The sequence below is a fragment of the Puma concolor genome, chromosome D4 (genome assembly GCF_028749965.1).
Source record: "Puma concolor isolate L17-30 chromosome D4, mPumCon1.1.hap2, whole genome shotgun sequence".
NCBI classification, from domain to species: Eukaryota; Metazoa; Chordata; class Mammalia; order Carnivora; family Felidae; genus Puma; species Puma concolor.
Genome location: NC_141679.1, coordinates 66,773,805 through 66,797,262, shown reverse-complemented (window position 1 = coordinate 66,797,262; position 23,458 = coordinate 66,773,805). Strand labels below are relative to the sequence as shown.

The 23,458-nt window shown below is 40.6% G+C and overlaps 1 long non-coding RNA gene and 1 pseudogene across 1 annotated transcript in view; both read left to right on the top strand.

Moving 5' to 3' along the window:
* Positions 1-23,458, top strand: part of LOC147574954 (uncharacterized) — a 641,937-nt gene that overhangs the window by 124,977 nt on the left and 493,502 nt on the right. The window contains exon 5 of the long non-coding RNA XR_015242915.1: positions 13,955-14,050. This is a non-coding gene — a long non-coding RNA (uncharacterized LOC147574954). The remainder of the gene's footprint in view (positions 1-13,954; positions 14,051-23,458) is intronic.
* LOC147574963 (olfactory receptor 13C9-like) lies at positions 19,655-21,863 on the top strand (annotated as a pseudogene).

The window sequence follows — 23,458 nt, the reverse complement described above, 5'->3', positions numbered from 1 at the left end:
TCCGGCCCTAACTTTATTTAAGCATCTAATGCTTGTGTGGTGTTATTTAGGGTTTTGCTGTGTTTAAGCAGACAGTTTGCTTTATTTTGAGGTGTAAAACTTTTTTTTTTTTTTTTTTAAGAGCTGGGAGTCCTACCAGAGAAAGAGTCGAGGCAGCTGTTTACCCTTATTAATTGGCAAATTTTTAGGTAAGCTGAACCTTTATTTTATAAAGCAGAACTTTTATTACTTCTTGTGCTTTTTCCATTTTTTTTAGGGGAAGGCCTCTACCCAATTAGTAAAAGTATCAACCCATACCAACAGATGTTGGAATTCCTTTGACCTTGGCATGTGAATGAAACCTAATTATCAGTCTTCCCTGAATAGTCTCCAGTTCCTTGATTGGCTGGGCAAGCAAGTTTGTGGTTGAAAGGATTGTTTCTACACAGGCGGATACTACTTGATGAACTTTCCTTGACAAATTCTTCCCACTAAACATCTTTTGGGGCATTTGATAAGTTTTATCCTTCCCTAAATTAAAGGCCTGATGCAGTGCTTTTATTTTTTTTTTTTTATTTTTTTTTTTTTATTTTTTTTTTTATATATGAAATTTATTGTCAAATTGGTTTCCATACAACACCCAGTGCTCATCCCAAAAGGTGCCCTCCTCAGTACCCATCACCCACCCTCTCCTCCCTCCCACCCCCCATCAACCCTTAGTTTGTTCTCACTTCTCAACAGTCTCTTATGCTTTGGCTCTCTCCCACTCTAACCTCTTTTTTTTTTTTTTTTTTTTTTTTCCTTCCCCTCCCCCATGGGTTTTTCTTAAGTTTCTCAGGATCCACATAAGAGTGAAACCATATGGTATCTGTCTTTCTCTGTATGGCTTATTTCACTTAGCATCACACTCTCCAGTTCCATCCACGTTGCTACAAAAGGCCATATTTCATTTTTTCTCATTGCCACGTAGTACTCCATTGTGTATATAAACCACAATTTCTTTATCCATTCATCAGTTGATGGACATTTAGGCTCTTTCCATAATTTGGCTATTGTTGAGAGTGCTGCTATGAACATTGGGGTACAAGTGCCTCTATGCATCAGTACTCCTGTGTCCCTTGGATAAATTCCTAGCAGTGCTATTGCTGGGTCATAGGGTAGGTCTATTTTTAATTTTCTGAGGAACCTCCACACTGCTTTCCAGAGCGGCTGCACCAATTTGCATTCCCACCAACAGTGCAAGAGGGTTCCCGTTTCTCCACATCCTCTCCAGCATCTATAGTCTCCTGATTTGTTCATTTTGGCCACTCTGACTGGCGTGAGGTGATACCTGAGTGTGGTTTTGATTTGTATTTCCCTGATAAGGAGCGACGCTGAACATCTTTTCGTGTGCCTGTTGGCCATCCGGATGTCTTCTTTAGAGAAGTGTCTATTCATGTTTTCTGCCCATTTCTTCACTGGGTTATTTGCTTTTCGGGTGTGGAGTTTGGTGAGCTCTTTATAGATTTTGGATACTAGCCCTTTGTCCGATATGTCATTTGCAAATATCTTTTCCCATTCCGTTGGTTGCCTTTTAGTTTTGTTGGTTGTTTCCTTTGCTGTGCAGAAGCTTTTGATCTTCATAAGGTCCCAGGAATTCACTTTTGCTTTTAATTCCCTTGCCTTTGGGGATGTGTCGAGTAAGAGATTGCTACGGCTGAGGTCAGAGAGGTCTTTTCCTGCTTTCTCCTCTAAGGTTTTGATGGTTTCCTGTCTCACATTCAGGTCCTTTATCCATTTTGAGTTTATTTTTGTGAATGGTGTGAGAAAGTGGTCTAGTTTCAACCTTCTGCATGTTGCTGTCCAGTTCTCCCAGCACCATTTGTTAAAGAGACTGTCTTTTTTCCATTGGATGTTCTTTCCTGCTTTGTCAAAGATGAGTTGGCCATACGTTTGTGGGTCTAGTTCTGGGGTTTCTATTCTATTCCATTGGTCTATGTGTCTGTTTTTGTGCCAATACCATGCTGTCTTGATGATGACAGCTTTGTAGTAGAGGCTAAAGTCTGGGATTGTGATGCCTCCTGCTTTGGTCTTCTTCTGCAAAATTACTTTGGCTATTCGGGGCCTTTTGTGGTTCCATATGAATTTTAGGATTGCTTGTTCTAGTTTCGAGAAGAATGCTGGTGCAATTTTGATTGGGATTGCATTGAATGTGTAGATAGCTTTGGGTAGTATTGACATTTTGATAATATTTATTCTTCCAATCCATGAGCAGGGAATGTCTTTCCATTTCTTTAAATCTTCTTCAATTACCTTCAAAAGCTTTCTATAGTTTTCAGCATACAGATCCTTTACATCTTTGGTTAGATTTATTCCTAGGTATTTTATGCTTCTTGGTGCAATTGTGAATGGGATCAGTTTCTTTATTTGTCTTTCTGTTGCTTCATTGTTAGTGTATAAGAATGCAACTGATTTCTGTACATTGATTTTGTATCCTGCAACTTTGCTGAATTCATGTATCAGTTCTAGCAGACTTTTGGTGGAGTCTATCGGATTTTCCATGTATAATATCATGTCATCTGCAAAGAGCGAAAGCTTGACTTCATCTTTGCCAATTTTGACGCCTTTGATTTCCTTTTGTTGTCTGATTGCTGTTGCTAGAACTTCCAGCACTATGTTAAACAACAGCGGTGAGAGTGGGCATCCCTGTCGTGTTCCTGATCTCAGGGGAAAAGCTCTCAGTTTTTCCCCGTTGAGGATGATGTTAGCTGTGGGCTTTTCATAAATGGCTTTTATGATCTTTAAGTATGTTCCTTCTATCCCGACTTTCTCAAGAGTTTTTATTAAGAAAGGGTGCTGGATTTTGTCGAAGGCCTTTTCTGCATCGATTGACAGGATCATATGGTTCTTCTCCTTTTTTTTGTTAATGTGATGTATCACGTTGATTGATTTGCGAATGTTGAACCAGCCCTGCATCCCAGGAATGAATCCCACTTGATCATGGTGAATAATTCTTTTTATATGCCGTTGAATTCGATTTGCTAGTATCTTATTGAGAATTTTTGCATCCATATTCATCAGGGATATTGGCCTGTAGTTCTCTTTTTTTACTGGGTCTCTGTCTGGTTTAGGAATCAAAGTAATACTGGCTTCATAGAATGAGTCTGGAAGTTTTCCTTCCCTTTCTATTTCTTGGAATAGCTTGAGAAGGATAGGTATTATCTCTGCTTTAAACGTCTGGTAGAACTCCCCTGGGAAGCCATCTGGTCCTGGACTCTTATTTGTTGGGAGATTTTTGATAACCGATTCAATTTCTTCGCTGGTGATGGGTCTGTTCAAGCTTTCTATTTCCTCCTGATTGAGTTTTGGAAGCGTGTGGGTGTTCAGGAATTTGTCCATTTCTTCCAGGTTGTCCAATTTGTTGGCATATAATTTTTCATAGTATTCCCTGATAATTGTTTGTATCTCTGAGGGATTGGTTGTAATCATTCCATTTTCATTCATGATTTTATCTCTTTGGGTCATCTCCCTTTTCTTTTTGAGAAGCCTGGCTAGAGGTTTGTCAATTTTGTTTATTTTTTCAAAAAACCAACTCTTGGTTTCGTTGATCTGCTCTACAGTTTTTTTAGATTCTATATTGTTTATTTCTGCTCTGATCTTTATTATTTCTCTTCTTCTGCTGGGTTTAGGCTGCCTTTGCTGTTCTGCTTCTATTTCCTTTAGGTGTGCTGTTAGATTTTGTATTTGGGATTTTTCTTGTTTCTTGAGATAGGCCTGGATTGCAATGTATTTTCCTCTCAGGACTGCCTTTGCTGCGTCCCAAAGCGTTTGGATTGTTGTATTTTCATTTTCGTTTGTTTCCATATATTTTTTAATTTCTTCTCTAATTGCCTGGTTGACCCACTCATTCGTTAGTAGGGTGTTCTTTAACCTCCATGCTTTTGGAGGTTTTCCAGACTTTTTTCTGTGGTTGATTTCAAGCTTCATAGCATTGTGGTCTGAAAGGATGCATGGTATGATTTCAATTCTTGTAAACTTATGAAGGGCTGTTTTGTGACCCAGTATATGATCTATCTTGGAGAATGTTCCATGTGCACTCGAGAAGAAAGTATATTCTGTTGCTTTGGGATGCAGAGTTCTAAATATATCTGTCAAGTCCATCTGATCCAATGTCTCATTCAGGGCCCTTGTTTCTTTATTGACCGTGTGTCTAGTTGATCTATCCATTTCTGTAAGTGGGGTGTTAAAGTCCCCTGCAATTACCACATTCTTATCAATAAGGTTGCTTATGTTTATGAGTAATTGTTTTATATATTTGGGCGCTCCGGTATTCGGTGCATAGACATTTATAATTGTTAGCTCTTCCTGATGGATAGACCCTGTCACTATTATATAATGTCCTTCTTCATCTCTTGTTACAGCCTTTAATTTAAAGTCTAGTTTGTCTGATATAAGGATGGCTACTCCAGCTTTCTTTTGGCTTCCAGTAGCATGATAAATATATCTCCATCCCCTCACTCTCAATCTAAAGGTGTCCTCAGGTCTAAAATGAGTCTCTTGTAGACAGCAAATAGATGGGTCTTGTTTTTTTATCCATTCTGATACCCTAAGTCTTTTGGTTGGCGCATTTAATCCATTTACATTCAGTGTTATTATAGAAAGGTATGGGTTTAGAGTCATTGTGATGTCTGTATGTTTTATGCTTGTAGTGATGTCTCTGGTACTTTGTCTCACAGGGTCCCCCTTAGGATCTCTTGTAGGGCTGGTTTAGTGGTGACAAATTCCTTCAGTTTTTGTTTGTTTGGGAAGACCTTTATCTCTCCCTCGATTCTAAATGACAGACTTGCTGGATAAAGGATTCTCGGCTGCATATTTTTTCTGTCTAGCACACTGAAAATCTCGTGCCAATTCTTTCTGGCCTGCCAAGTTTCAAAAGAGAGATCAGTCACGAGTCTTATAGGTCTCCCTTTATATGTGAGGGCACGTTTACCCCTTGCTGCTTTCAGAATTTTCTCTTTATCCTTGTATTTTGCCAGTTTCACTATGATATGTCGTGCAGAAGATCGATTCAAGTGACGTCTGAAGGGAGTTCTCTGTGCCTCTTGGATTTCAATGCCTTTTTCCTTCCCCAGTTCAGGGAAGTTCTCAGCTATTATTTCTTCAAGTACCCCTTCAGCACCTTTCCCTCTCTCTTCCTCCTCTGGGATACCAATAATGCGTATATTATTTCTTTTTAGTGTATCACTTAGTTCTCTAATTTTCCCCTCGTACTCCTGGATTTTTTTATCTCTCTTTTTCTCAGCTTCCTCTTTTTCCATAACTTTATCTTCTAGTTCACCTATTCTCTCCTCTGCCTCTTCAATCCGAGCTGTGGTGGTTTCCATTTTGTTATGCATTTCGTTTAAAGCGTTTTTCAGCTCCTCGTGACTGTTCCTTAGTCCCTTGATCTCTGTAGCAAGAGATTCTCTGCTGTCCGCTATACTGTTTTCAAGCCCAGCGATTAATTTTATGACTATTATTCTAAATTCACTTTCTGTTATATTATTTAAATCCTTTTTGATCAGCTCATTAGCTGTTGTTATTTCCTGGAGATTCTTCTGAGGGGAATTCTTCCGCTTGGTCATTTTGGATAGTCCCTGGCGTGGTGAGGACCTGCAGGGCACTTCCCCTGTGCTGTGGTGTATAACTGGAGTTGGTGGGCGGAGCCGCAGTCAGACCTGATGTCTGCCCCCAGCCCACCGCTGTGTCCACAGTCAGACTGGTGCGTGCCTTCTCTTCCCCTCTCCTATGGGCGGGATTCACTGTGGGGTGGGGTGGCCTGTCTGGGCTACTTGCAGACTGCCAGGCTTGTGATGCTGGGGATCTGGCGTCTTAGCTGGGGTGGGTAGGCAAGGTGCACAGGGGCAGGAGGGGCAGTCTTAGCTTGCTTCTCCTTAGGTGATCCACTTCAGGAGGGGCCCTGTGGCAGCAGGAGGGAGTCAGATCCGCTGCCGGAGGTTTGGCTCCGCAGAAGCGCAGAGTTGGGTGTTTGCGCGGAGGGAGCAAGTTCCCTGGCAGGAACTGGTTCTCTTTGGGATTTTGGCTGGGGGATGGGCGGGGGAGATGGCGCTGGCGAGCGCCTTTGTTCCCCACCGAACTGAGCTCTGTCGTCCGGGGGCTCAGCAGCTCTCCTTCCCTTTGTCCTCCAGCCTTCCCGCTTTCTGAGCAGAGCTGTTAACTTATGACCTCCCAGACGCTAAGTCGCGCTTGCTGTCGGAACACAGTCCGTCAGGCCCCTCCGCTTTTTGCAAGCCAGACTCAGGGGCTCTGCTTGGCCGGCGAGCCGCCCCTCCGCCCCGGCTCCCTCCCGCCAGTCCGTGGAGCGCGCACCGCCTCGCCGCCCTTCCTACCCTCTTCCGTGGGCCTCTCGTCTGCGCTTGGCTCCGGCGACTCCGTTCTGCTAATCCTCTGGTGGTTTTGTGGGTTATTTAGGCAGGTGTAGGTGGAATCTAAGTGATTAGCAGGATGCGCGGTGAGCCCAGCGTCCTCCTACGCCGCCATCTTCCCTCTCCTCTCCCCCTGATGCAGTGCTTTTAGCTCTGTGAGCTAGGTAATAGTAATTGCCCCTCTTCTGTTTGTAACCATTCCAAGGGCTGGAGACTGTCCATGAGTCAGACCCCAGTTCCTTTCCTTGGGAGAGTAGGTGGGATTGAGCCTCCTTTAATAATTGATATAGTGGGCAAGCTATTTTCCTGAATCCCAGTATCTACAGCCTACAATATCCAGTAATTCTCCAAAACTCACACAATTGTTTATTGTCCTGGAGTTAGTAGCACTATAGTCTCTAATTCAGTTATAATTGTCCCTTCCTAGCAAGGCTCTCTGGTATTATCAAGAAAGAATGAGAAGAAATTAGTTTTCCCCATATTCAGTTCAGGGGCTGAGAGAAAAATTTAGTCATAAGTTTTTCAGAGATGCCTCTAATCGTCAGGCTGCATTTGGGTAGTTGACCTGGAGTGGAAAGGAAGACAGAAGGTGATTCCAGTATCAAGAAGGAGATGAACCGGGTTTTTAGTTACTGAGTTTTCCAGAGTTACCTGAGTTCCGGGCTTCCAATAGACAGTTGGAGCCACACTGAAGTGCCCCAGGTCCCATCAGTCCATTCTAGGGACATTGGTTATCTGAGCCCTCACACATAGAGGTCACTGAGGGCATTCAGACTTCCAGTGATGGTCTCCACATAAGGGGCATGGCTTGCAGGGCTTTGACTTCTATTGTCCCTTCTGAGGGAAGTCTTGTTTCCCTCAGGTCACTGCCTGACCACATAAGTGGCATTTGGTGCCAGGACCTCTGGAAGTCTGGTCTGACATAGTGTGCAAGGCCACAACTAAGGCCTTAGATTTTTCTTAAGCCTCCTTTCCTGTTTTTTTTTTTTTTTTTTTAATTTTGATCTCAGTTGTAATATACTCGACTGGCAGCTTGTAAGAGCTCCTCCAGGGTCCCTTCTAGGACAACAGCCAATTTTTACAGCTTTCTCTGAATATCTGGGGCCAACTGAGTGACAAATTTGTCCTTTAAAATTGTCTCAGCCTTAGGGGTGTCAGTGAAGATAGCCATATATTTAAGAGCCTCTCTCAACTTCTCCAGGAAGGCCATTGGGCTCTCATTCTATGTTTGTAAAATAGTGGCTAATTTAGCATAATTTAAGGACTCCAATTTAGATCTCCTTTATTTCTCTAAAGCACGAACTCGGAAGTGGTTACAATACCATTTCTTAATGGGATGGTCATAATCCCAATTAGGATCTTGGGATGGAATTACCTGGGCCCCAGTAGAAAACTAGAAGTGCCCTAAAGAACCTCTGGCCCCATAATAATTAATGAGTTGCCTTTCTTTTTTCTTCAGAGTTTATGGATCAAAAATCATCCCAATTATTCAGAATGCCTCCCAAAGTAGACATTGGCCTTGGTTAGGGAATTGTCCATCTATAGGAAAAAGGAAGAAGAGGCATCACTTAATTTTCCATACCTGGCCAGGAGAAGCCTCATCTTCTGGCCCTACATTTTGGCTGGCTATGAGACTGGCAGCCAAAAGCTTTATCAGTTTTGTGAGATGCTGGGAGCAGTCACTATTATCCAGGCTTGACCCTGTCTCCGAGAGCTGACCTTGTTTTCCTTGATTTCTTCTATCCCTCAATTTTCTGCTTGTGGGACTTTGGGGGTATTGACTGTGACCAAGCAGGATTTCCCTGATTGTAGGAAGGTGCACTAATTTTATTTTGGCACATAAGTAATCCTCTTTTACAAATATATGTTAAAAGGCTGGTGAAAACCAATTTTGTGTGTGTGTGTGTGAGGATAGAATTGGTCATCAAGCGGGCTAAAAGGGCCAAAGTCAAGGTCTATTCCCTTGCCTTTTTCAGCAGTGCCCACATAAATATGTTGCAGCCATGTGGATGCCCATTTTAGAGTATCTAGGTTGTTATGAATTGGTATACATTGGGCTAAGCTTAGCAAAATGGCTCCTATGTATTCCAGTAAAAGCCCTTTATATATTATAGTCATATATCCCTTACATGGCACAGGCATCCATTCCTTTGCTAAATAGAAACAACACAAACGTGGAACATTTGGAGACTGGCATCAAGGACATTGTCACCATCTCCCCAGCCTTTGGATCAGAGGAGGAGCAATTTCAACCAAGGCTTGAGTAAAACAATTCAAAAGGGTATGCTGTCCTGCTGTCCTGCCCTTTTGGTTAAAATCATATTTTTTTCCATCTTTTTGGGCCGACAAAAGGGGTAAAAACCTTTGTTTACCTCTTTTTTTTTTTTAATCAAAAGCATACCAATAATCCAAGTAAACTTTGCCTTTTTAATAGAGAGTAAGGAAGAATTTTAATCTGATACCAGTGTACTTTTTTTTTTTAATATATGAAATTTATTGTCAAATTGGTTTCCATAGAACACCCAGTGCTCATCCCAAAAGGTGCCCTCCTCAATACCCATCACCCACCCTCCCCTCCCACCCACCCCCATCAACCCTCAGTTTGTTCTCAGTTTTTAAGAGTCTCTTATGCTTTGGCTCTCTCCCACTCTATATACCAGTGTACTTTTAAAATCCATTTATTTTAAACTTAGTCCATTCTGACCACATATAAAATTTCTTTCCAAAGATTTCCCTTCACAAACTTTCTACACCTTTTCTTTGCTTTCAGATTTTGAACCTAACCCCCTTTTTACTCCAAACAACTAGTCTCATTTAGGACAAAATTACTTTCTTTTTCTTTCAACAAAAATGTATTCCCATTCCTTGTATCTTTTTTACGTATCTCCTACTTTTCTACATATAGAGTTACTTTTTTTCTTTTTATCAGTCTAATTACATTTAGCAGAATTTTAACTCTTAGAAACCTTAGTCTCCAGTGAAAACTAAGTAGTAACCAATTGTGAACTTATCTGTTACATCAGAATTTTTTTTAGATCGCAAACTTATGAATCTATTATGCATAAATCATGTTTTTTTAAACAGATTTAAATATCCTTTTTTTTTTTTTCAGCAACCTGGGTTAGGTTTTGGAATACTTCTACATATTGATCAGGGTTTTCTGAAAATTTGCCCAGGTCCTTTTTATTTGCTTCGAATCTTGCAAGGAAAATGGAACCTTCTTGGGGCCAAACTCACCATGAGGCATTTTAGTCAATAGATACATTGAATGTGCCTTCCTTTTAGGGGGAAGATTTTTCATCCCTCACAGTCCTGGATAAGGAGGGCTTGAGGGTCTAACAGGTGGCTTTTCTTGAGAAGAGGCATCAGAGGGCAAGTCTGCAAGTTCTTGCCTTTCTCGGTCCCTTAAAGGGGCCAGGAGTTTGACACCTTACAACTCTTACATAAGGAGCTTTTCTTTTATAATATAGATCTAACTTTAAGACAGTACTGTACTGAACACCTCCTTCAGGAGGCCAAGACTCTCCATCTTCCAGGAGATACTTCAGGCGCCTCTTAGCATTGGTAGGTTCAGTATTAAGCCCTGACCCAAATCAGACTCCTGAGGAAGTCTGATGCCACCTTAAGCCATATGAGGTCGCCATGGAACCACTGATCGGGACTCAGCACTGGCTTTGACCCCTTGGTCAGGTCGGAGCCTTTCTGCTGTCCATTTCATTCACACATGGTCACATAGTGACTCCAACCTGCCACCCAATGCCCAGATCCTTAAGGTTTCGTTCCTTACTTCTTTTTTTTTTTTAAATTTTTTTTAACGTTTATTTATTTTTGAGACAGAGAGAGACAGAGCATAAACAGGGGAGGGTCAGAGAGAGGGAGACACAGAATCTGAAACAGGCTCTAGGCTCTGAGCCGTCAGCACAAAGCCCGATGTGGGGCTCTAACTCACAGACCGCGAAATCATGACCTGAGCAGAAGTCGGCCGCTTAACCGACTGAGCCACCCAGGTGCCCCTTTTGTTACTTACTTCTTATAGAAATACTCAGGGCAACTCTGGGAAGTGATCAGGTTCCTCTTCTGCCTCTTAGGGGCAGGTCTACCAAAATGAACCTGTGTTCTTACCAGTTTGTGGGGTGGTGCTCCCTAAGCTCTTCCTGGGCCTTACTAAGTTCCAGAGTGCTTCCAGACCCTTGCCCCATCACACTGGGAGGGGCTAGTCTCCTATGGATCAGGCAGTGCACTGGTGCCAGGCGAGGTTGCTTCTCCCCGTGCTCAGAGGTTCGCACCCTGGTGACAAAGGAGGTGGGAACGCACCATCTCCAAATCCCAGACGGGAGCCCCCAAGAGATACAGCAGGATTGTCGCATAGAGAGACGGGACACCGAGGCTTCCTTTTTCCAGGAAGCAACTTTATTCATTGTGCCAGCTTGGGCTCAGTGGGTTCGAAATGAAAAACTGAGCCCCAAGTGCAGTGGAGTATAGCTTTTTATGCAATTTCTACTTCTTTGTCTCCCATATATGGTGACACATATAGTCTGATCAGACACAGTCCAAGTTACAAACTCGTGACAGAGCTGTGCATACACAGTACAGGAGTTGATTGCATCATGCTACTTTCCCTTGTTCTGAGGATGCCTCCACCAAATTCCTTAGGGAGGGACGCTACCTCTGCCACAATTTCAGTGTAAGAAAGGAAAGACTGGGTAAAGAGCTGTGCTCTTGGGAAGGAAGCTTAGTCACGTGGTGGCAGACCAGTACCTAAGAAGGTATGTCCAGGAAGCAATTCCTTGTGGTCAGCCCAATGAGCTTCAGAAACATTGATGTTGGGTACTCAGTTTTAACTTGTTTACTGTTCATTTCTGTTATTTTTCCCCTCTGTCATTATACTTGTAGTCAAAGTCTTTTTTACCTGGGATAGTGGTTTTGTGGTGAACAAATTGTATTCATTGTTTGGGTGAAGCATTTCAAGGAAAGGAGAGCACCCCCTTCAAAAGTAGAAGATGGCTGGGGCGCCTGGGTGGCGCAGTCGGTTGGTGTCCGACTTCAGCTCAGGTCATGATCTCACAGTTCGTGAGTTCAAGCCCCATGTCGGGCTTTGTGCTGACAGCTCAGAGCCTGGAGCCTGCTTCAGATTCTGTGTCTCCCTCTCTCTCTCTGCCCCTAACCTACTCGCATTCTGTCTCTATCTCTCTCAAAAATAAATAAACATTAAAAAAATCAGATAGGTGGTGATTTTATGCCAATTAGTGTGGGGGATAGGTATATATCTATTTAGGCAAATTCTTTGGAGATGCTTACAGTATGGAGTGGGATTCAGTTACAAATTAGGTGGTAGACTTACAATAAGAAAACTGAATAGCTTGATGGCTTCTAGGTTTTCACTGTATGGTTGCAAATTTTCTGAATTTCTTGTGAATTTCAAAATGCCATGCATAAGCACCAGTAAATTCTGATTTTCAACTTAATAATTTTTAGATTATTTTGTACAATGAAACACGTTTTCTCTTCACTCATTAATTTAACAAATTAACTTAATATATATAAATTCTTATAACAGTGCCTAGAAATTTGTAAGTTTTTACTCTTGCTATTAATAACTAAGAGATAATGTAGCTAAGTGAGGTCTTTCTAGTATATTATCAATAAGACATGGTAGGATGAACAAAGGTATGGACCAGCAACTGGAATATATTTGGATTAAGGATTTCAACAGTATATGATTATAGAGAATGGTATAAGACACATCCTCAAGATTCCTGACTGGCTATTTGTAATACAGTATGGATGTAATATAATTAAGTCGTTAAGGGATTATTCTTGAACTTTTCAAAAGTTTTGAAAGTCGTTCTCCTGAATCAATTTAAAGCTATGGCTTATAAAAGTGCATAAATCCATAAGAGGAAGAAATATTTAAATTGCCTTCCTGAGCTTGGAGAAAATTCTTTTTCTTTTTTTTTCAGGCATAAGAACATTTTATTTTAAGAAATGTTAGCCTAAAAGAAATTAATTTATTTAAAATTTTAATTATAGTAGATTCCCAAAGTAAAATACCATCAATGATGTTTGTTAGGATGGTATTATTCTTAGTAGTACTATTAATATTAATACTATTTTTTTATTTAATTTTTTATTTTTAAAAATTTACATCCAAATTAGTTAGCATATAGTGAAACAATGATTTCAGGAGTAGATTCTTTAATGCCCCTTACCTATTTAGCCAATCCCCCCTCCCACAACTCCTCCAGAGTGTCTGCTTGAATGTCTGACTCCTGATTTCAGCTCGGGTCATGATCTCATGGTTCATGGATTCGAGACCCACACTTGGGCTTCTTCTCTCTCTCTCTCTCTCTCTCTCTCACTCACTCTCTCTCTTTCTGGCCCTCCTCTGCTCTCTCTCTCTCTCTCTCAAAATAAATAAATAAACTTAAAAAAAAAGAAAGTGACAAGTCCAGTTGTCATAGGCAGGTATTTTAAGTTTATTAATTTTTTTCTTTTTTTTTTAATTTTATTTTTTAGTTTTTAAAATTTACATCCAAATTAGTTAGCATATAGTGAAACAATGATTTCAGGAATAGATTCCTTAATGCCCCTTACCCATTTAGCCCATCCCCCCTTCTGCAATCCCTCTAGCAACCCTCAGTTTGTTCTCCATATTTATGAGTCTCTTCTGTTTTGTCCCCCTCCCTGTTTTTATATTATTTTTGGTTCCCTTCCCTTATGTTCATCTGTTTTGTTTCTTAAAGTCCTCATATGAGTGATGTCATATGATTTTTGTCTTTCTCTGACTAATTTCACTTAGCAAAATACCCTCCAGGTCCATCCACGTAGTTGCACATGGCAAGATTTCATTCTTTTTGATTGCTGAGTAATACTCCATTGTATATATATATATACCAATCTTCTTTATCCATTCATCCATCGATGGACATTTGGGCTCTTTCCATACTTTGGCTATTGTTGATAGTGCTGCTATACACATGGGGGTGCATGTGTCCCTTTGAAACAGCATACCTGTATCCCATGGATAAATGCCTAGTAGTGCAATTGCTGGGTCTTAGGGTAATTCTATATTTAGTTTTTTGAGGAACCTCCATAGTGTTTTCCAGAGTGGCTGCACCAGCTTGCATTCCCACCAGCAGTGCAAAAGAGATCCTCTTTCTCTGCATCCCTGCCAGCATCTGTTGTTGCATGAGTTGTTAATGTTAGCCATTCTGACAGGTATGAGGTGGTATCTCATTGTGGTTTTGATTTGTATTTCCATGATGATGAGTGATGTTGAGCATTTTTTTCATGTGTCAGTTGGCCATCTGGATGTCTTCCTTGGAGAAGTGTCTATTCATGTCTTTTGCCTGTTTCTTCACTGGATTATTTGTTTTTTTGGGTGTTGAGTTTGATAAGTTCTTTGTAGGTTTTGGATACTAACCCTTTATCTGATATGTCATTTGCAAATATCTTCCACCATTCTGTCAGTTGCCTTTTAGTTTTGCTGATTGTTTCCTTTGCTGTGCAAAAGATTTTTATTTTGATAAGGTCCCATAGTTCATTTTTGCTTTTGTTTCCTTTGCCTCCAGAGACGTGTTGAGTAAGAAGTTGCTGTGGGAAAGATCAAAGAGGTTTTTGCCTGCTGTCTCCTTGAGGATTTTGATGGCTTCCTGTCTTACATTGAGGTATTTCATCCATTTTGAGTTTATTTTTGTGTATGGTGTAAGAAAGTGGTCCAGGTTCATTCTTCTGCATGTTGCTGTCCCGTTTTCCCAGCACCACTTGCTGAAGAGACTGTCTTTATTCCATTGGATATTCTTCCCTGCTTTGTCAAAGATTAGTTGGCCATACGTTTGTGGGTCCATTTCTGGGTTCTCTATTCTGTTCCATTGACCTGAGTGTCTGTTCTTGTGCCAGTACCATACTGTCTTGATGATTACAGCTTTGTAGTATATCTTGAAGTCTGGCATTGTGACGCCTCCTGCTTTCGTTTTCTTTTTCAAGATTGCTTTGGCTATTTGGGGTCTTTCCTGGTTCCATACAAATTTTAGGATTGTTTGTTCTAGCTCTGTGAAGAATGCTGGTGTTATTTTGATAGGGATTGCACTGAATATGTAGACTGCTTTGGGTAGTATCGACATTTTAACAATATTTGTTCTTCCTATCCAGGAGCATGGAATCTTTTTCCATTTCTTTGTGTCTTCTTCAATTTCTTTCATAAGCTCTCTATTGTTTTCAGTGTATAGATTTTTCACCACTTTGGTTAGATTTATTCCTAGGTATTTGATGGTTTTTGGCACAATTTTAAATGGGATTGATTCCTTGATTTCTCTTTCTGTTGCTTCAATGTTGGTATATAGGAATGAAACTGATTTCTGTGCATTGATTTTATATCCTGAAACTTTGCTGAATTCATGGATCAGTTCTTTTGGGTTTTACATATAGAGTATCATGTCATCTGCATGTAATCTTTTGGGTTTTACATTAGAGTATCATGTCATCTGCGAAGAGTGAAAGTTTCACCTCCTCCTGGCCTGTTTGGATCCTTTTATTTCCATGTGTTGTCTGATTGCAGAGCCAATAGGGGAAGGTTGTCAGTTTTTCCCCACTGAGGATGATATTAGTGTTGGGTCATTCATATATGGCTTTTTTGATCTTGGGGTATGATCTTTCTATCTCTACTTTTCTGAGGGTTTTTATCAAGAAAGAATGCTGTATTTTGTCAAATGCTTTTTGTGCATCTATTGAGAGGATCATATGGTTTTTGCCCTTTCTTTTATTGATGTGATGATTCACATTGATTGTTTTGTGGATATTGAACCAGCCCTGCATCCCAGGTATAAATCCCACTTGGTTGTGGTGAATATTTTTTTTAATTTTTTTTAATGTTTATTTATTTTTGAGACAGAGAGAGACAGAGCATGAACGGGGGAGGGCCAGAGAGAGAGGGAGACACAGAATCTGAAGCAGGCTCCAGGCTCTGAGCTGTCAACACAGAGCCCGACGCAGGCTCGAATTCATGGACCGTGAAATCATGACCTGAGCCGAAGTTGGATGCTTAACTGACTCAGCCACCCAGGTGCCCCGTGAATATTTTTTTTAATGTATTGTTGGATCTGGTTGGCTAGTATCTTCTTTAGGATTTTTGCATCCATGTTCATCAGGGAAATTGGTCTATAGTTCTCCTTTTTAGTGGGGTCTCTGTCTGGTTTTGGAATCAAGGTAATGCTGGCTTCATAGAAAGAGTTTGGAAGTTTTCCTTCCATTTCTATTTTTCGGAACACCTTCAAGAAAGTAGGTGTTAACTCTTCCTTAAATGTTTGGTAGAATTCCCCTGGAAAGCAATCTGACCCAGACTCTTGTTTTTTTGGGAGATTTTTGATTACTAATTCGATTTCTTTACTGGTTATGGGTCTGCTCAGATTTTCTATTTATTCCTGTTTCTGTTTTGATAGTGTATATGTTTCTAGGAATTTGTCCATTTCTTCCAGATTGCCCGTTTTATTGGAGTATAATTGCTCATAATAGTCTCTTATTATTGTTTTTATTTCTGCTGTGTTGGTTGTGATCTCTCTTCTTTCATTATTGATTTTATTTATTTGGGTCCTTTTTCTTTTTGATCAAACTGGCTAATGGTTTGTCAATTTTATTAATTCTTTCAATGAACCAGCTTCTGGTTTCATTGATCTGTTCTACTGTTTTTTTGGTTTTGATAGCATCAATTTCTGCTCTAATCTTTATTTCCGGTCTTCTGCTGGTTTGGGGTTTTATTTGCTGTTCTTTTTCCAGCTCATTAAGGCATAAGGTTAGGTTGTGTATCTGAGATCTTTCTTCCTTCTTTAGGAAGGCCTGGATTGCTATATACTTTCCTCTGATGACTGCCTTTGCTGCATCCCAGAGGTTTTGGGTTGTGGTGCTATCATTTTCATTGACTTCCATATACTTTTTAAATTTCTTCTTTAACTTCTTGGTTAGCCCATTCATTCTTTACTAGGATGTTCTTCAGTCTCCAAGTATTTGTTACCTTTCCAAATTTTTTCTTGTGGTTGATTTCGAGTTTCATAGCATTGTGGTCTGAAAATATGCATGGTACAATCTCAATCTTTTTGTACTTACTTAGAGCTTATTTGTGTCCCAAGATATGGTCTATTCTGTAGAATGTTCCATGTGCACTGGAGAAGAATGTATATTCTGCTGCTTTAGGATGAAATGTTCTGAATATATCTATTAAGTCCATCTATTAAGTCCAGTGTGTCATTCAAAGCCATTGTTACCTTGTTAGTTTTTTTGATTAGATGATCTGTCAATTGCTGTGAGTGGGGTGTTGAAATACCCTACTATTATGTTATTACTATCAATGAATTTCTTTATGTTTGTGATTAATTGATTTATATAATTGGGGGTGCCACATTTGGTGCATAAATATTTACAATTGTTAGGTCTTCTTGGTGGATAGACCCCTTGATTATGATATAATAATGCCCTTCTGCATCTCTTGATACAGTCTTTATTTTAAAGTCTAGATTGTCTGATATAAGTGTGGCTACTCTGGCTTTCTTTTGTTGACCATTAGTGTGATAGATGGTTCTCCATCCCCTTACTTTCAATCTGAAGGTGTCTTTAGGTCTAAAGTCGGTCTGTTGTAAACAGCATATAGATGGATCTTGTTTTCTTATTCATTCTGTTACCCTATGTCTTTATTTACTTATTAAAAAATTTTTTTCAAGATTTATTTATTTTTGAGAGACAGGGTGTGAGCAGGGAAGGGGCAGGGAGAGGGGGAGACACAGAATCCAAAGCAGGCTCCAGGCTCTGAGCTGTCAGCACAGAGCCTGATGCGGGACTTGAATGCACAGACTATGAGATCATGACCTGAGCCAAAGTTGGATGCCCAACCCACTGAGCCACCCAGATGCCCCTACCCTATGTCTTTTGATTGGAGCATTGAGTCCATTGACATTTAGAGTGAGTACTGAAAGATGAATTTATTGCCATTATGTTGTTTTAGAGTTGGGGTTTCTGGTGGTGTTCTCTGGTTCTTTCTAGTTTTTGTTGCTTTGGGTATCTATCTATCTATCTATCTATCTATCTATCTTTTCATCTTTTCTCCCCTCTGAGAGTCCCCCTTAAAATTTCATGCAGGGCCAGTTTAGTGGTCACAAACTCCTTTAATTTTTGTTTGTCTGCGAAAGGTTTTATCTCTCCTTCTATTTTGAATGAGAGCCTTGCTGGATAAAGAATTCTTGGCTGCATTTTTTTCTGATTCAGCACATTGAATATATCTTGCCACTCCTTTCTGGCCTGCCAAGTTTCTGTGGATAGGTCTGCTGCAAACCTGATCTGTCTTCCCTTGTAGGTTAAGGAAATTTTTTTCCCTTGCTGCTTTCATGATTCTTTCCTTGCATGAGTATTTTGTGAATTTGACTGTGATACACCTTGTTGATGGTCAGTTTTTGTTGAATCTAATGGGGGTCCTTTGTGCTTCCTGGATTTTGATGTCTGTATCTTTTCCCAGGTTAGGAAAGTTTTCCACTATGATTTGCTCACATAACCCTTCTACCCCTATTTCTCTCTCTTCCTCTTCTGGGACCCCCTATGATTCTGACGTTGTTCCTGTTTTTTTGTTGTTGTTGTTTGTTTTAATTTTTTTTTGCATTTATTTATTTGAGAGAGACAGTGTGAGCAGGGGAGGGGCAGAGAGAGAGGGAGATACAGAATCAGAAGCAGGCTCCAGTCTCTAAGCTGTCAGCACAGAGCTGGATGAAGGGCTCGAACCCATGAACTGTGAGATCATGACCTGAGCTGAAGTCGGATGCTTAACTGACTGAGCCACCCAGGCGCCCCTGACGTTGTTCGTTTTTAATGAGTCATGGATTTCTCTAATTGTTAAATCGTCCTCTTTTGCCTTAATTTCCCTCTCTTTTCTTTTCTGCTTCATTATTCTCCATAAGTTTGTTCTCCATGTTGCTGATTCTCTGTTCTGCCTCATCTATCCTTGCCGCCACAGCATCCATCCGAGATTGCAGCTCAGTTATAGCATTTTTTATTTCATCCAGACTAGCTTTTACTTCTTTTATCTCTGCAGAAAGGGATTCTAATCTATTTTCAACTCCAGCTAGTATTCTCATTTTCACGGTCTAAATTCTGATTCAGACATCTTGGTTGTATCTGTATTGGGTAAGTCCCTGGCTGTCGTTTCTTCCTGCTCTTCCTTTTGGGGTGAATACCTCATTTCATAATTTTGAAGGGAGAAAAGGAATTAATGTGCAAAAAAATTAAAATTAAAAAAAATTCAAATTAAAAAAAATTATAATTTTAAAAATTAAAAAAAAACACACAAAATTGAATAAGTGATGTTAGATTCTAGGTGTGTTTTGGTCTGGGTGTTGAAAGGGGCTTGATAGATAAAAAAGGGGAAAGAAAAAAAAGAAAACCGTTTGAAAATTTGAAAAAATGAATACACTGAAGTAGACTTAAATGAAATGGTGGAAGTAAAATAGAATTTGAAAAAATTTACACAAAAGTAAAAAATATAGTGAAAAGAATTTAAAATATTTTTAATAAAAATTGAAAATAAAAATGAATTTTTTGTCTTTCTGTATTCAAGAAAGAGAGAAAAAAGAAAGAAAAAAACAACAAAGAAAAAGAAAATTAAATAGATGGACTGGTGAATAGACTGAAATGTGACTGAAATTACTTCATTTTCCCCTAGAAGTCAAACTATGAAGTGCTTTATAGTCCATAAACTAAGCAGGCAGAGAGACTTGTATTCCTTACGAGTGAGGTTGGCCCAGTTAGGTGGGGCTTAATGTAACTGCTCCGTTCTCCACTAGATGGTGCTGCTTAGCTTACTAGGGTGGATTGTTGTGGTGCTTGTAGGTGTGCATGTGCATGCGTGGGAGCGGTGAAAATGGCGTCACCCAGCTACCCAGTCTCTAGTATTGGAACTCTGTTCTCCCCCAATCAGCAATAACGCACCCATCCATTGTCTTTGGCTTCTGTCCACTCCCCACGTTTACACAGTCTGTGACCAAGCCCCAAGCAGCACCGCCGTCCTGAGCTTTGTCTCAGATGCGGCTGTTTTTCCTGATTCCTTACTTCTGAGGGACTGTGGCTTTGACCCGTTCTGCCCCTCTGCAGGAGGGTCTCACTGAGCAACGGCCAGGTGCTGGCCTCACCCAGGAACGTTTGTGAGACTGTGCTGCTGCCAATGCCCAGAGACTGTGCTGGGTGCCAGCGAGCCCCAGAAAAAGTTCACGAGATAGTGTAGCAGCAGTGTTTCAGGGATTATGGAAAAACACAACACGTGTCTGGCAGTAGGGTTCACTTTTAACAAAACTGTCCCAGCACCAGCAAACATGGTTGTTCTCCCGGGTCCACTGGGGCCTTGCCTTTGGGGACCCACATAGCCTCTACCAGGTGTCCTCCCAGCAGGGGAACCACCTCTCCCTGTGTGGCCTGAAGAACCCCAGACTCCACTCTGCTCCTGCGGATTCACCCTTCCAACCAGAGCACCGCCAGGTATGGAGCTGTGGAGTTTCAGACTCTGCACTCCCCCTGTTTATAGAGTCTTAAAGGAGGGAATTTAAACCCTCCCCTTTCTCCTTTCTCCTTTCTCCCTTTTTAGTTTAGTTTAGTGGAAAAAAAACTGTTTCCATTTTTCCACTTTCTCTCCAGCTGCTTTTGGGGAGAGTGCTTTGCCCGTATGCTCCCCCCCCCACCATCTCTATCCTTTCTCCACATGTAAAAGAGACTCCCTGCCCTCTGCAGCTTCTCTCTCCCCCAGTTCGCCTCTCTGAGTTGTGTACCTGCTGAATTGTGTGGTTCAGGTTGTTCATAGTGTTGTGTAATCCTCAGATTAGTTTTCTAGCTGTGCAGGATGATTTAGTGTTGGTCTGGCTGTATTCATGCACACAAGACACACAAAAAACTTCCAAGTTGTTCTGCCATCTTGGCTCCTCTCTGATAAAAATGTATTTAAAATTTTTTTGTTTTTACATTTTATTTATTTTTGATAGACAGAGACAGAGCACAAGTGGGGGAGGGACAGAGAGAGAGGGAGACACAGAATCTGAAGCAGGCAACAGGCTCCGAGCTGTCAGCATAGAGCCTGATGCGGGGCTTGAACTCACAAACCACGAGATGGTGACCTGAGCCAAAGTCAGACGTTTAACTGACTGAGCCACCCATGCGCCCCCAAAATGTATTTTTTAAAAAAGTTTACTTATTTATTTATTTTGAGAGAGACAGGGAGACTTCAAGCAGGGGAGAGGCAGAGAGAGAGGAAAAATCTCTAGCAGGCTCTGCACTGTCAATGCAGAGCCTGATGTGGGGCTCAAACTCCTGAAGCATGAGAAATGACCTGAGCCAAAATCAAGAGGTGGTCGCTTTACTGACTGTGCCACCCAGGTTCTCCTGATTGATAAAAATTTAAAGTGACTCTTGTAGGAGCGTGAAATTTGGGATGGATATGTAAAAGAATTTGAAAAAATAAGTCAAGAAAGATGAAGGAAGCCAAAATAGTGCTTATTATATGCTGGGTGCCTTATATGCACTATTTTATTTATTCTCCCAAGAACACCACAATGAGACTGTTAATTATAGGTGAGCATTCTGAGACATAAAAGTTAATTGCCCAAGGTCAGATTGCTAGTAACTGGCCTTGTAAGCATAAGGGTCATAGATGTGGGATGCTAGCCCTGAGGTCATTGCTGGCCATAGACAGGCTTAATCCAGACAGAAAACATAAGATATCTGTGTCTATGTGTTCTGCATAAAGAACCTCTTAATTATCCAGGGCACTGACAAGAGGCTTCCAGTGAGGACTGAGTGAAGTAATGTGGACTAAATCTACAGTTTTACCAAAGCAGGGTAGGGCTGGGAAGAGGAAAATCTGGGGAAACTATAGGTAGAGTCCCCATAGCTCTTTCTGCAGCACAGACTAGTATGTGGCTACCTGCAACCCTATAAGATATCCTCTCATTGTGAGCAAGGATTCATATGTGCCCATGGCAGCTGGGTCCTGGTTTGCTGGGGTTATCAACTCTGCAGTACAAACTGCATTTGTGGTACAATTGACCTTCTGTAGGAATAATGTCATCAATCATTTCTCCTGTGAACTTCTTGCTATCATGAAACTGGCCTGTGTTGACATCTCAGGCAGTGAGTTCATCAGGCTCATGGTCACAACACTGTATATTGACTGTTAATAATCATTATCTTTTACACGTTAATCATTGTCAGCATCCTCATATTTGCTTTTCTAAGGGGAGAAACAAAGTATTCTACACCTGCTCAGCCCATCTGACTGTGGTAATAATATTCTACAGAACCATTCTCTTCATGTACATGAAGCTCAAGTCTAAAGAGACACTTAATTCAGATGATTTCAATGCTACTGACAAACTGATATCCATGTTCTATGGGGCGATGACTCCAATGATGAATCCTTTAATCTACAGTCTCAGAAACAAGGATGTGAAGGAGGCAGCTTCATAGCAGCTTCTTTAGCAAGTTAAAGGAAAAGGTGATTGGACTGTGAACACATTGGACTTTGTTGAAACTTTAGAATTATGTTGGAAGTTTGGTTACTTTTACTTTTTTTTTCACTTTTGTATATTATTTAGCAATTTTTCATAATGACATACAGCATTTCAATATTATGGCATGCTCACTATAGAGAATTTGCAAGATACAGACAGTAGGGTGAGGGAAATAAAGAGGTCACCTATTACTCTAACACTAGGAGATTGGTTTCAAGCACTTTGAACAATATCTTTTGTGTTCTGTATATACTGCAATGTTGGAATTGGGTACTATATGTCTTTTTATGTTCCCCTTCATACATAGTCCTATTTCATATGCATCACTTCATCAAATGCTTCAAAAAATAAGTTCTCTGTTGTGAGAAAAGCAAAACAGAAAAATCCTCAAAACTGCACCCACATTCCCCAGTGGAGAGCCTTGTGTTGTAGTTTCACATTAATCTCAAAATCCTCCTAAGTCATTGGAGATACTATTTTCTTGGAGAATATCTTTCCTTGGAACTAAGTGTGCGAGCATTTGGGACTATTGAGGGAAACTGGTAGATGCCTTAAGGATGGAGCCTATGCAATCAATTGGAACGTCCTTATTTTATCTTCTTTCTTTGTTTCAGCTTACATGTTAGCTCTAGCATAAAGAAAATTTTGCAAAATTAAAACTGGGTTGGAAAAATCAGTCTATTGGTCTAGACAGTAATGTGGACAAGTGTTGGGTTAGATGGCATCATATCCATGCCCATTTAGGAGAAGCCAGGTTTTTTGATATCCTGAGATCATTCCAATACTTTTCCAAAACTTAGAAGAGTATCTAAGTTCTTGATTTCTAGTGTGGACCTGCATTGATGTCTTGTCTCTCTTACTAATACCTTTGTCACCTTAGTGATCTGAGAAGGTAGATTTGGGGGGATGTCACACAGGATGTGATATTATCTTGATTTTGCTTGGCTTCCTCCTCAAATTTTTACTCTATCTGAAGAACATTTCTAATTTACAGGCCAACAGGAATGAGAAAGTGTGTTCAAGAGTAAGCCACATTCTAGGAAATCCATTAGGCTGGATAAATTTTATATTGATGGAACAGTAAAGTTAGAAGATGTTAGATATTAACATATTTTACATAGGCAAATAAGAGTTAAATGCTTGTGGTATTTGGGTATATTAATGTCACTTTTCCAAGTTCAGTTTTTAATTTTAATGGCAGGAATATCAAACAGTCATGAACTCTATTTAAGTCCCTTTAACTTCCATCCTAGATATGCACAGATTAAATCTGATGGCAAAGGTTGAGACTATTGATGTATTAGAATCACACCCTAGTGAAATAGGCTGTAAAAACCTATTAGTGGGGTGTTTGGGTGGCTCACTTGGTTAAGCATCAGACTCTTGATTTCAGCTCAGGTCTTCTCTCCCACTTCCTGAGCTGGAGCCCTGCAATGGGCTGTGTGCTTGCAATTGCACACACAGAGTGTGCTTGCAATTCTCTCTCTCCCTCTCTCTCTGCCCCTCCCCAGCTTGGGTGCTCTCTCTCTCTCTCAAAACAAACAAACAAAC